The sequence below is a fragment of the Dasypus novemcinctus genome, chromosome 5, assembly GCF_030445035.2.
Source record: "Dasypus novemcinctus isolate mDasNov1 chromosome 5, mDasNov1.1.hap2, whole genome shotgun sequence".
Taxonomy (NCBI): domain Eukaryota; kingdom Metazoa; phylum Chordata; class Mammalia; order Cingulata; family Dasypodidae; genus Dasypus; species Dasypus novemcinctus.
In genome coordinates, this window is record NC_080677.1 from 65561642 (window position 1) to 65575168 (window position 13527).

The 13527-nt window shown below is 38.2% G+C and overlaps 1 protein-coding gene and 1 long non-coding RNA gene across 9 annotated transcripts in view; one reads left to right on the plus strand and one right to left on the minus strand.

Annotated features, from left to right (window-relative positions):
- Positions 1-13527, minus strand: part of RUNDC3B (RUN domain containing 3B) — a 256564-nt gene that overhangs the window by 21662 nt on the left and 221375 nt on the right. The window lies entirely within an intron of this gene.
- On the plus strand, positions 5206-7973 carry LOC131278508 (uncharacterized). Its single transcript, XR_009185837.2, has 3 exons — positions 5206-5371; positions 6032-6331; positions 6769-7973. It is a non-coding gene; the product is annotated as an uncharacterized lncRNA (long non-coding RNA).

The following is a 13527-nucleotide window of genomic DNA, read 5'->3' on the forward strand; positions in this document are numbered from 1 at the left end:
AACATACCAAGACTTATGGGATGCAGCAAAAGCAGCACTGCGAGGGAAATTTATAGCATAAGTTCATACATCAAAAAAGAAGAAAGAGCAAAAATTGAAGAACTAACTGCACATTTGGAGGAATTAGTAAAAAAACAACAAAGTAACCCCACAGGAAGAAGAAAGAAAGAAAGAACAAAGATAAGGGCAGAACTAAATGAAATAGAAAATAAGAAAGCACTTGAAAAGATAAACAAGACCAAGAGCTGGTTTTTTGAGATCAATAAAATTAACAAACCCTTAGTGAGACTAACAAAGAAAAAAAGAGAGAAGATGCAAATACACAGAATAAGAAATGAGAAAGGAGATATCACCACTGACCCCACAGAAATAAGACTATCATAAGAGGATACTTTGAAAAACTATATTCCAACAAAAATGACAATTCAGAGGAAATGGACAAATTCCTAGAAACACATAAGCAGCCTATATTGATGAAAGAAGAAATTGATGATCTCAACAAACCAATCACAAGTAAAGAGATAGAATCAGTCATTAAAAACCTCCCAGCTAAGAAGAGCCCAGGGCCAGATGGCTTCACAGGTGAATTCTACAAAACATTCTGGAAAGAACTAACACCAATCCTGCTGAAACTCTTCCAAAAAATCCAAACAGAAGGGACATTGCCTAACTCATTCTATGATGCCAACATTACCCTAGTACCAAAGCCAAACAAAGACACCACAAGAAAGGAAAATTACAGACCAATTTCTCTAATGAACCTAGATGCAAAAATACTTAACAAAATACTTCCTAATCATATTCAATAACACATTAAATGAATTATACACCACGACCAAGTGGGATTCATTCCAGGTATGCAAGGATGGTTCAACATAAGAAAATCAATCAATGTAATACACCATATAAACAGATTGAAGGAAAAACATCAAATGATTATATCTATAGATGCAGAAAAAGCATTTGACAAAATACAGCACCCTTTCTTGATAAAAACACTCCAAAAGATCAGAATACAAGGAAATTTTTGGAACATGATAAAGAGTATATATGAAAAACCCACAGCCAATATCGTTTACAATGGAGAAATCCTAAAATCCTTCCCTCTAAATTCAGGAACAAGACAAGGATGCCCACTCTCTCCCCTTCTATTTAACATTGTCTTAGAAGTACTTGCTCGAGCACTGAGGCAAGAACCAGATATAAAAGGCATTCAAATTGAAAAAGAAGAAGTCAAAATTTCATTATTTGCAGATGACATGATCCTATACATAGAAAACCCTGAGAGGTCTACAACAAAGCTTCTAGAACTCATAAATGAGTTTAGTAAAGTTGCAGGTTATAAAATCAATGCGCAAAAATCAGTAGCATTTCTGTACACCAATAAGGAGCAAGATCAGGAGGAAATCAAGAAACAAATACCATCTACAATAGTAAATTAAAAAATCAAATATTTAGGAATAAATTTAACTAAAGATCTAAAAAACTTATACACTGAGAACTACACAAGACTGTTCAAGGAAATCAAAGAAGACCTAAATAAATGGAAGACTATTCCCTGTTTGTGGATAGGAAGACTAAATATTATTAAGATGTCTATCCTACCAAAACTGATCTACACATTCAATGCAATCCCAATAAAAATCAACACAGCCTTCTTTAAGGAACTAGAAAAACTATGAAATTTAGTTGGAAAGGAAAGAGGCCCCGAATAGCCAAAGACATATTGAAAAAGAAAAATGAAATTGGAAGAATCACACTACCTGACTTCAAAACATACTGCAAAGCTACAGTAGTGAAAACAGTATGGTATTGGCATAAGGAGAGACACACAGACCAATGGAATCGAATTGAAAGTTCTGATATAGAACCTCATATATATAGACATATAATATTTGATAAAGCCACCAAATCCTCTCAACTGGGAGAGAATGGCCTATTCAACAAATGGTGCCTGGAGAACTGGATATCCATATGTAGAAGGATGAAAGAGGATTACCATCTCACACCTTATACAAAGATCAACTCAAGATGGATCAAAGACCTAAATATAAGAGCCAAGACCATAAAGACTTTGGAAAGCAATGTAGGGAAACATCTAGAAGACCTTGTAATAGGAAATGGCTTCATGAACATCACACCAAAAGCACGAGCAGCAAAAGAACAAATAGATAAATGGGACTTCCTCAAAATTAAAGCCTTCTGCACCTCAAAGGAGTTTGTCAAGAAAGTAAAAAGGGAGCCTACACAATGGGAACAAATATTGGCAACCATATATCCAATAAGAGACTTATAACTTGCATATATAAAGAACTCATATATCTTGAAAATAAAAAGATAAACAACCCATTTAAAAAATGGGAAAAAGATTTAAACAGACACTTCTCTAAAGAAGAAATACAAATGGCTAAAAGCACATGAAAAAATGCTCCAATCTTTAGCTATCAGGGAAATGCAAATCAAAACTACAATGAGATACCATCTTACTCCTATAAGATTGGCAGCTATGAAAAAAACAGAAGAATACAAATGCTGGAGAGGATGTGAAGAAATGGGACACTCATCCACTGCTGGTGGGAATGCAGAAGGATCCAACCATTCTGGAGGACAGTTTGGCGGTTTCTCAAAAAATTAACCATAGATTTGCCATATGACCCAGCAATTCCACTGCTGGGTATATACCCAGTAGAACTGAAAACAAGGACACAAACCGGTATATGCACACCAATGTTTATAGCAGCATTGTTCACTATCGCCAAAAGTTGGAATCAACCCAAATGCCCATTAACAGATGATTGGATCAATAAAATGTGGTATATACATACAATGAAATACTACTCGGCTTTAAGAACAAATACACTACAAACAGAAGTGATAACATGGATGAATCTTGAGAACCTTACGTTGAGTGAAGCAACCCAGGCATTGAAGGACAAATACTACATGACTTCAATGATATGAAATAAGTAAACCAAGCTGCCTCAGAGAGCTAGTGACTGGAAGATAGGCTTACAGGAAATTGGGGGGGAAAGGAAGGATGTATGCTGACATCTACATGGGTGAAATCTATGATAAACTGGAGGTCAGTATATGTACAAGGAAGGGATAAAATGGGGGCATAGGGTTACCTTTGGGTGGGGCTTTGCGGGATTGAGGGGGGCTAGGGATGGGCGGATGGGTAATATTGCCCAAAAAGTGGGGGGAGGGAGGGGCAACATACGAACATAGGAGATTGTCAGGTGTTGGTTGAGAGTATAATGCTGAGAAAACCTTTTCAAAATATAATTAGGAAAATTACCTGTTTAAGATACTTAAAGGCGATAATCTGATGTAGGACAGACTCCTAGGGAATATGTGGAATATGTGAATGCTCATTTTGCCATAGTGGGTTATACCATTGGATAGAGACCCATAAAATGAGAGTGAAGGTATACCCACATCCTGGGGAGGACTAATGCCATCAAATAGAGGGAACTGTATCTCTCAAGAGAAATGGTGGCTCCCAAGGCATTAGGGCAGTTGAGCATGTCAAGCCCTCAACACTGCTGCAAGTATCTCTGAACATGGCTCCTCAAGAAATGTAGATTGACTGTCACTGTGGGCCCCAAGGGGAGGGGGAAATAGATATTGAATAGATGGTACCAACTTAACTGTGAGGGCAGTAGAAGTGTTTCACAAGAGTACACAAGGATGGATATAAAACATGTAATATTACACCAAAAACATACAGGGGCCGACAGACTAATAATGTAAACCACAATGTAAAACATAGGATAACTAAAAATTTAGAAAATTGTATAGCCTAAGGTATAAACCACAATGGAAACACAAATGTTACCTTGTTTAAAAGCTATTGTCTCAATATCTGTACATCATTTTCAGTAAATATGATATGAATAAGTTAAAAGATTATTGCTGTGGAAGGGAAAAGGTTGTATATTGGATATGTGGGAGTACTGTATATTGTATATATGAATTACTGTGATCTATAGCTCTTTTGAAGAGAAGCTCAATAATTAGGAAAAAAGAAAAGAAAAAGATAGGATGTAGAAGTTTTCCAAATCAATATGTATTCTATATCTAAGCTTTAAACGCATCGCTATATTCCATTTTACTATTAAGGGAACCTGGCATTATACTGGGCTTCACTTTTCAGGAAGTTTTGGATCACAGAGTGGTTCAACAATGGCAGCGGAGGAATACTGGTATGGGATGTTATGGACAGGCAATATATGGTTGACAGGGAGTTATACAGGGCATATGTCCAGGGGGCATGGAAATGTTTGGATATACTCATAGTGGAAACAATTAAAAACAACAGCTCGGGGTTGCTGCGTTCCTGGCCGGGGGGACTCTGTCACGGTCCCTAGGGGAGCAGCGGCAGTCCCCCAGGTGCAACGGCAAGGACCAGGAAGGAATGAGGGTCCAACAGTGAGCCCCTGATACTAATGACTATGCTTGTGAGCCTATACACCTGCAATAAGAACAAGGCCTAGAGCAGTACTGTGCCTAGGAGTTCCCTCCTGACAGCCTCCATGTTACTCAAATGTGGCCAGTCTCGAAGCCAAACTCAGCATGTAAATGCACTGCCTTCCCCCCAGCGTGGGACATGACACCCGGGGATGAGCCTCCCTGGTGCCGAGGGATCACTACCAAGTACCAGCTGATGATGTAACTAGAAAATGACCTTGAATTAAAGGTTCAACGCAGACCAGCAGAATATCCCTGTCTACATATAACAGGAGTCAAAAATGCTTTTTGACCTAAATTAAGGGGGAAATGGAAAGGAGAAATGAGTTTATTTGGCTATGAGTCTTTACAAAAGAGTCTGGAGGTTGTCAGAAGGATTGCCCTTATGCACACCTGAGCAGAGTCTCAGAGACAGACAAAGTAGATACAACCCCAGGTAATGGTTCTTTTGAGGGCTAAAGAGACCCACAGGTTTTATGGCCAAGGCAGATGGAGCTCACTACCATGTCAACTGGCCCTTCTTTAGAGTTGGTGGTTCTGCATGATGGAGCTGGACTCAGATGTGAGCTCTTTTCACAAGCCTTTCCTGTTACTTTACTGGAATTGTAGTTGATCCCAGGGTTTAAGATATATCTAGGGGATCTGAATCTCTGTACTGACAATATGATAGCCAGGCCCTAACTCTCAACAGACTTCAGCTCCTACACTCTGATTTATTGGACTTACCCCACTCAGCTAACATGGAGTTGAAGAATGTCAACCACCACACCATGGAGCCTAGAGTGCCTACAACTGAAAGCAGGAGGATTGCATCCAGCATCCATGTGGAATCTAAGCCCCCTCTTGACATAGATGTGGAATGGACACAACCAATCCAAGATCCACAGGAAGGAGGAATACAGTAAGGGTTAGAGTGGACTTACTAATATTCTATTCATGAACTATTGTGGTTAGTAATCGAGAAAATGTGGCATTGGTGTAGAAAAAGTGGCCATTGTGGCTGCTGGGTGTGGGGAATGGGAGGAGGAGATCAGATGTGGAGGCATTTTCGGGATTTGGTGTTGTCCTGGGTAGTGCTGCAGGGACAATTACTGGATATTGTAGATCCTCCCATGGCCCACTGTATGGAACGTGGGAGAGTATGGGCTATGATGTGGACCATTGACCGTGAGGTGCAGCGATGCCCAGAGATGTACTCAACAAATGCAATGGATGTGTCATAATGATGGGGGAGAGTGTTGCTGTGAGGGGAGTGGTGGGGTGGGGGCGGTGGGGGTGAATGGGGACCTCCTATTTTTTGAATGTAATATTTTTAAAAAATGAATAATAAAAAAAAATCATAAGCAATTGGTGTGATAAATTCTGCATGATTCATGCATCATACAGGATTTCTGTTAAGATGTTATGCTAGCTTGAGGTTTTTACAGATCCCAGAAAATCATGTCCTTAGGGCTAATCCATTCCTGTGGTTGTAAACCTTTTATAGATGGGAACTTCTTTTTATTAGGTTACTTCAGTGACCCAGAGGTGGTTCTTAGTTTTCCTTAATTCTTCTCTAAAGGTTTCCAAGTCCTTTATAAATGGGAGAAACAGCCACAGGAGCAGAGAGAAAAGTCCAGAAGCTGAGAGAGAAAACCCTGGAAGCCACAGGCTGAAATTAATGGAACACATTAACGGAGAGAAACCATGAAGCAGGAAGCCGAAGACAAGGAAGCCTGGAGGAGGAAGGAGAGCTGCAGCAGATGCCACCTTGTGCCTTGCCATGAGAAAAAGGAGTCCAGGATCACTGGCATCCAGTCTTTGGGAAGAAAAGCATTGCCTGGCGAAGCCTTGGTTTGGACATTTTCACAGCCTCAGAACTGTAAGCTTATAAATTTACAAATCCTCATTGTAAAAGTCAACCCATTTCTGTTGTATTGCTTTCAGCAGCTTTTAGCAAACTTAAAACAGGTGTCAAACAATTTATCATAAAATTCCTGTGACCTTTGAATAAAAGCTGCTTAACTTCCGGCAGCATTTGATTGAATATATGGAAAAAAATGTATTTGGAATAGGAAAGCATTTACATAACAATATGCAGTATCTCTTTTGGCAGCCTGAAAGAATATTTTGGAGACAAATGTAGAGTACACTTTTTGAAAATGCTTTACTGATGGCACAAAGGAAGATACTGTCAGGAAAGATATGGACACTGACACTTTTGTTTCAAAAATTGATTCAGAAGAGAGATTCTGAAAGTGAGAAAATTTTGGTAATACATTAAGCAAACAAATTCACTTTGATTCTCCTTTTTTACAGATACAGAGGCATGAAACAGTTTTGAAAATCTAGCCTTAAAGCCTAAAGGAAGAAATGAATAATCTGGAAATGGAATTAAGGAATCAATTCCACTTAAAATAGCATCATAAAGAATACAATACTTAGGAATAAATTTAACTAAAATATGCAAGATTTGTATAAGAAAGTATAAAACATTATTAAAAGAAACTAAAGGGAAGTGGACTTGGCCCAATGGATAGGGTGTCTATCTACCACATGGGAGGTCTGCGATTCAGATCCCAGGCCTCCTTGACCCATGTGGAGCTGGCCCGTGCACAGTGCTGATCCCCTACATAGGGGAGCCCCATGTGCAAGGAGTGCGCCCTGTAAGGAGACCCACCCAGAGCGAAAGAAAGTGCAGCCTGCCCAAGAATGGCGCCACACACACGGAGAGCTGACACAGCAAGATGACGCAACAAAAAGAAACACAGATTCCTGGTGCTGCTGCTAAGATAGAAGCGGTCACAGAAGAACACACAGCGAATGGACACAGAGAGCAGACAACTGTGGCAGGGGGTGGGGAAGAGAAATAAATAAAAAATAAATCTTAAAAAATAAGAAACTAAAGAAGATCTAAATAAATGGAAAGACATCCCATGTTCATGGATTAGATAACAATATTGTTAAAATGGAAATAATTCCAAACTAATCTAAAGAATCAGTGAAATCACTATCAAAATTCCAATGGTCTTTTTTTCCCCCCAGAAATAGACGAGCTGGTCCTAAAATTCATATGGAAAGGGAAAGGACTCTGGAGAGCCAAAATAATCATGAAAAATAAACAAATTAGAGGATTCAAATTTTTCAGTTTCAAAACTTACTCTAATCCTATAATAATCAAGAGAGTGTAGTACTGGTGTAAGGGCAGACTTACACACCAATGGAATAGAACTGAAAGCCAATGCAGTTTCAACAAGGGTGCCAAGACCATACAATGGGGAAAGAAGAGTCTTTTTAACAGAGAGTTGTGGGACAACTGTACATTCATATTCAAAAGAATGACGCTGAGCCTGTTTCTCACACCATATATAAAAAGTACTACGAAATGCATTAGAGACCTAAATGTAAGAACTAAAATTATAAAACTCTTAGAAGAAAACATGGGGGTAAATCTTTATGATCTTGTACTTCACAGTGGATGCTTAGACATGACAGCAAAAACACAAGTGACCAAAGGAAAAAAAGATAAAGATTTCATTAAAATTTAAAAGTTCTGAGCATCAAAGGACATTATGAAGAAAGTGAAAAGACAACTCAACAGAATGGGCAAAAATAGCTGCAAATCATATATCTGATAAAGGTCTAGAATCTAGAATATATTAAAGAACTGTTACAACTCAACAATAAAAAAACAAACATGCCAATTAAAAACTGGGCAAATGATCTAAATGGGCATTTCTCCAAAGAAGATACACAAAATGACTAATAAGCACATGGAAAGATGTTCAACATCATTAGTTATTAGAGAAATAAAAATATTTTAAATAAAAAATGCATAAAATATGTAAAATAACAATCACCTATAGTTTTACCACAAAAATTAACCACTTTTAATCTCTTGGTATACTTGGCACTAGTGTTTGTTTTAAAAGGTAAAAAAAACCTCTCTTTTGCATGTAAATATGACACATTCATTATACTGAATTTAATCAATGCAGAAAAGTACATAAGAAATTTTAAAGAAATTCCCATCTAGGTTACATTTGCACAGAAAAACAGGTAATGAATATTACAAAACTGGAATGTCATGAATGTTTTTAATAAAACATTTTTCTTTTATTTTACTAGATTTAATATAAAAGTCTACTAAAGCAAATTTTGAACTTCAAATAATTTTTTAACCTGGAGTTGATACTTTTAATTTAAAAGATTACCCTAAATTTTGAGAACATGAAAAAATGTATAGTTATAATCAGGTCTTGAAATTTTTAAAACTATAAGCCTGAATTTTAGAATTATCTGTTGACTCCTTGCTGTGAAAGATGGCATTTGTTTTCTTGTGTGTCCTTTTTTCCCTCTGTTCCCCACGTCCTGGTTTCTGTTAATCATAGTTTTTTTTTCACATCACCCAGAGTGATTACATTCATAGTTGTTTAGTACTGGCTATATGTTTAAATGAATTCAATGCTTTGTACAAGTACTTTCACCATGGCTTCTCCATTTCTTCCTGGGCTTGCTTCTGTTTCCTCTGTGAGCTTACTTTCCAGGACTCCAGCTTAAGGCTGCAGCATCAAACTCCAACATCAAAAACCCCCAACTCTGTTCTTTGCCATGCCTTTTATCTGGAAATTTCCACCCACCAAGGGGTAGGAACTCAATGCCCTAATCATAACTCAATCATGCCCAGGTACAGATCGGATTACAAGCATAATCCAATATCTGTTTTTGGAATTCATAACCATATCAAACTGCTACATGCTGTAACTACTCAACTGTACCAAAGAACAAAAGAGCCTTAGATAATATATAAAGGTATGAGGATGGCTATGTTCCAATAAAACTTTACTTACAAAAATATTGAGTAGGCTGGATTTGGCCTCCAGGCTGTAGTATGCCACTCTTGCTCAAAACCATGAAGCATATAGAAGGAGTCATGTTTCCTTTCAGTGGTAAGAGATAAATATAGGCTCAACGTCTTGGTACAGTGATCCAAGGAGAACATGAGTCAGGCTCTGTGGAGCCTTCCTTTATACAGAATGACTAATCTGGCCTGAATGGGATATTGCTGAAATAGAATGATGATATGCTAGGAAAGTCATGAACATATTCAGCTGGCCATCTCCCAGCCCTTGCCTACCCCCCCTTTTCCCCCTCACGCTTTGTTTGCATGCAGATGTTCAGTTTGATTCCATTTTTGATAGTGTGCAGGTGTTCAGTACCTTTGCATTTTGCAAGATATCACAAGCTGCACGTGGGAGATATTAAATTTCAACCAGCCCCAGCCACTTGGCAGGGTTCAAAGGATGCATGATGAATGCTTTTTTCTCAATGGCAGGGCCCCCTCCTCCTGGTGTATATAAAAATGCAGTGGTCAGTCAGCAAAAGTGTCCTTCATTTCTGATGTGAAGCAGGATGTTTGGAGCTGCTGCCCCGGATCCCAAACAGTTGGTCTCCCCAAGGAACCAGCCACAATGGTATCTCTTCCCTTGCTCTTTTGGACCCTTTGTGCTGTGTAAGTTGTAAAACGGCCATCTGCTCAAAGTCTGTATTGTGCCTGATCCTTTGTTCCTACAACACATCATGCAGATACTCATTCCTCATGATGTGGGATAGAATTTCTCAAAGAGATGATGATTAAGGCCAGTAATTATTAGATTTATTATATGGCCATGTTTAGAAATGGGGACAAGAGAGTGTGGGGAATTACAAAAGGAGCCTTGGAAGAAATCCTCCAAAGGATGAAGTCAGGGTTGTCCCCAAGCAGAGGGAAAAAACTTCATGGAAGAATTAGAAAGAGCTAGCAAGGACAGGAAAATTCACAGACATGAGATCTGTGATGGGCCAGGTCATTTCTGCAAGCTCTCTATATGTAGGAGAGACAGTCCAACAGCTAATTTGGTTGGGAGGAAACTGTGCCAAGTGCATAAGGAAGTCTAGAAGGATACAAGGAAAAAGGGGCTTTTCTCTCCTCTTTCTGTTCCCCAGAAAAGAAAATGACTTAAGAGGTATATTCTCTCATTATTTCATGTCTGCCTGTCTATATAATTACTAACCCCAAGGTAATAAATTAGGGATACTAGGAGAGGTAATGGTCACCTGCACCAAACAGTATTTATATTATTGAAGGTCAGAAGATCTAGCAAAATAATCAAGTCTAATTTCCTTATCTTGCAGTATCAGCACTATATGGGGGGTGAGGCTAAGGAGATAAAAGGGTAGTTAGAATTTAAACTCAGTACCATTTACAAGCACTCCAAAGAAAATGAAATACTTAAGTAAAAACTTAACAAAACATGTGCAGGTTCTCAAAGATGTAAATTTAATATTCTGATGAAAGAAATCTAAATAAATAAGGAAACATACTGTGCTAATGGATTGGAAGATTCAACACAATAAGGATGTTAGTTCTCCCCAAACTGATCTAAAAGTTTAATGAAATTCCTATCAAAATCCCAGCAAGGTTTTATGTAGACATAGACAAGTTTATTCTAAAATGTATATAAAAAAGGAACAGGGAAGCAGATTTGGCCCAAAGGATAGGGCGTCACCTACCACATGGGAAGTCCAAGGTTCAAACCTAGGGCCTCCTGACTAGTGTGATGAGCTTGCCCACATGCAGTGCTGATGCGCACAAGGAGTGCCCTGCCATGCAGGGGTGTCCCCCGCATAGGGGAGCCCCATGCACAAGGAGTGCGCCCCATAAGGAGAGCCGCCCAGTGCAAAAAAAGTGCAGCCTGCCCAGGAATGGCACCATACACACAGAGAGCTGATGCAGCAAGATGGTGCAACAAAATGAGACACGGATTCCGGGTACTGCTGACAAGAATACAAGCAGACACAGAAGAACACACAGCGAATGGACACAGAGAGCAGACAACTGGGGGGGGGGGGGTGGCAAAGGGGAGAGAAATAAATAAAAAATAAATCTTTAAAAAAAAAAAAGGAACAGGTCCTAGAATACCTAAAGTAATTTTGGGACTAAGCGAACAACAACAAACAAAAAACTAAGGGAAGGAATCAGTCCATCCAATAGAAAGATTTACTATATGGCTACAGTACTCAAAACAGCTCAGAGCAGAGCAATGTGTTATTGTATAAATGGATCAAAATGGGAAACCTCAAATCAGACCCATGCAAGTATGCCCAATTGAAACTTTTTTCTTTATTAGAGAAATTGTGGGTTTACAGACAGTCATGCATAAAATACAGGATTCCCATATAACACACCACTACCAAAACCTTGCACTGGTGTGGAACACTGCTAACAATCAACGATAGCACATTTTAATAATTGTCTTATTATTTAAAGTCCATAGTTTAATTTAGGGTACATTGTGTAGTGTAGTTCCATGGATTTTTAAGAAAACTTATTGTTACCTTATATGCAATCTAACATTTCCCCCTTTTAATCATATTTAGATATATACTTAAGTGCTGTTAACTGTGTTTACAATGTTGTGCTAACATTACCACCATCCATACCAAAATATTTCCATCATTCCACATAGGAACTCTGTACCTTTAAAAAAGCCTTACTTTCCCATTCCCTATCCCCACCTCATACCCTCGTAGTCTATAGTCTAGATTCTGACTCTATGAATTTGCCTATTCTCATCAGTGAGAACACAAAGTATTTGTTCTTTTGTGGCTGGCTTATTTCACTCAACATTGTCTTCAAGGTTCATACGTGTTATTGCATGTATCTGGACTTAATTCCTTTTTATGGCTGAATAATATTCCATTGTATGTATATAACACATTTTATTTATCCATTCAGCAGTTGATGGATATCAACTTGGGTTGCTTCTATCTTTTGACAATTGAAAATAATGCCACTATGAACACTGGTGTGCAAATACCTGTTCAAGCACCTGCTTTCAATTTTTCTAGGTAGTGTGATTCCTGGTCATATTGCAATTCATTTTTCTTTTTTTTTTTTTTTAAGATTTTATTTCTTTTTCCTCCCCCTCTCATTGTTTGTACTTGCTATATCTGTTCATTGCATGTTCATCTTCTTTTTTGAAGGCACTGGAACCAAACCCAGGACCTCCCATGTGGGAGGGAGGCGCCTAATTGCTTGAGTCGCCTCCACTCCCCGCTTTGTGTGTCTTTCATTGTGTCTTCCTCCTTGTATCTCTTTAGGAAGCACTGGCAACTGAACCCAAGACTTCCCATGTGGTAGGCGGGAGCTTAATTGCTTGAGCCACATCTGCTTCCCCATATTGCAGTTCTATACTTAGCTTTCTGAGGAACCACCAAATTGTCCTTCACCAGGGCTGTACTATTTTAAATTGCAATGAGCAGTGAATGTTTCTATTTCTCCACCTCCTCTCCAGGGCTTTATCCCTCCCCCGCCCTTTTTTTTTTTTAAAGCAGCCATTCTAATGGGTGTGAAATGCCATCCCATTGTAGTTTTGATTTGCATTTCCCTGATGGTTAATGATGTTGAGCATCTTTCCATGTACTTTCTGGCCATTTGTATATCTTCTTTGGTGAGAAGTCTGTTAAATTCTTTTGCCCTTTTTAAAATTAGGTTGTCTTTTTGTTAAATTGAAGGATTTCTTTATATATATATATATATATACTGGACATTAATCCTTTATCAGATATGTGGTTTCCAGATATATTCTCTTTGTGTAGGCTGTCTTTTTACTTTCATGGTAAGTCTTTTGAAAAGCAAAAGTTTTTTATTTTGATGGGTCCATTTGTCTATTTTTTCTTCTGTTTGTTTTGCTTTGGGTATAAAATCTAAGAAACTGTTGTCTAACACAGGTCCTGATTCAGTCTTTTTATTAGTAATTGGTTTGTTAAGATCTTCTGTTTCTTCTTGAATCAGTGTAGGTAGTTTGTGTGTTAGAAGGAATTTGTCCATTTCATCTGGGTTATCTAACTTATGGGCATACAGTTGTTCATAGTGTGCAGTTATACACCTTTTTATTTCAGCGAGTTGGTAGTAATATCTCCCTTTGTATTTCTGATTTTCATTATTTCTATCCTGTCTTTTTTGCCACTCTAACAGTCTGTTGATTTTGTTGATTTTTTTCAAAGAAACGATTTTTTATTTTGTTGATTCTAATT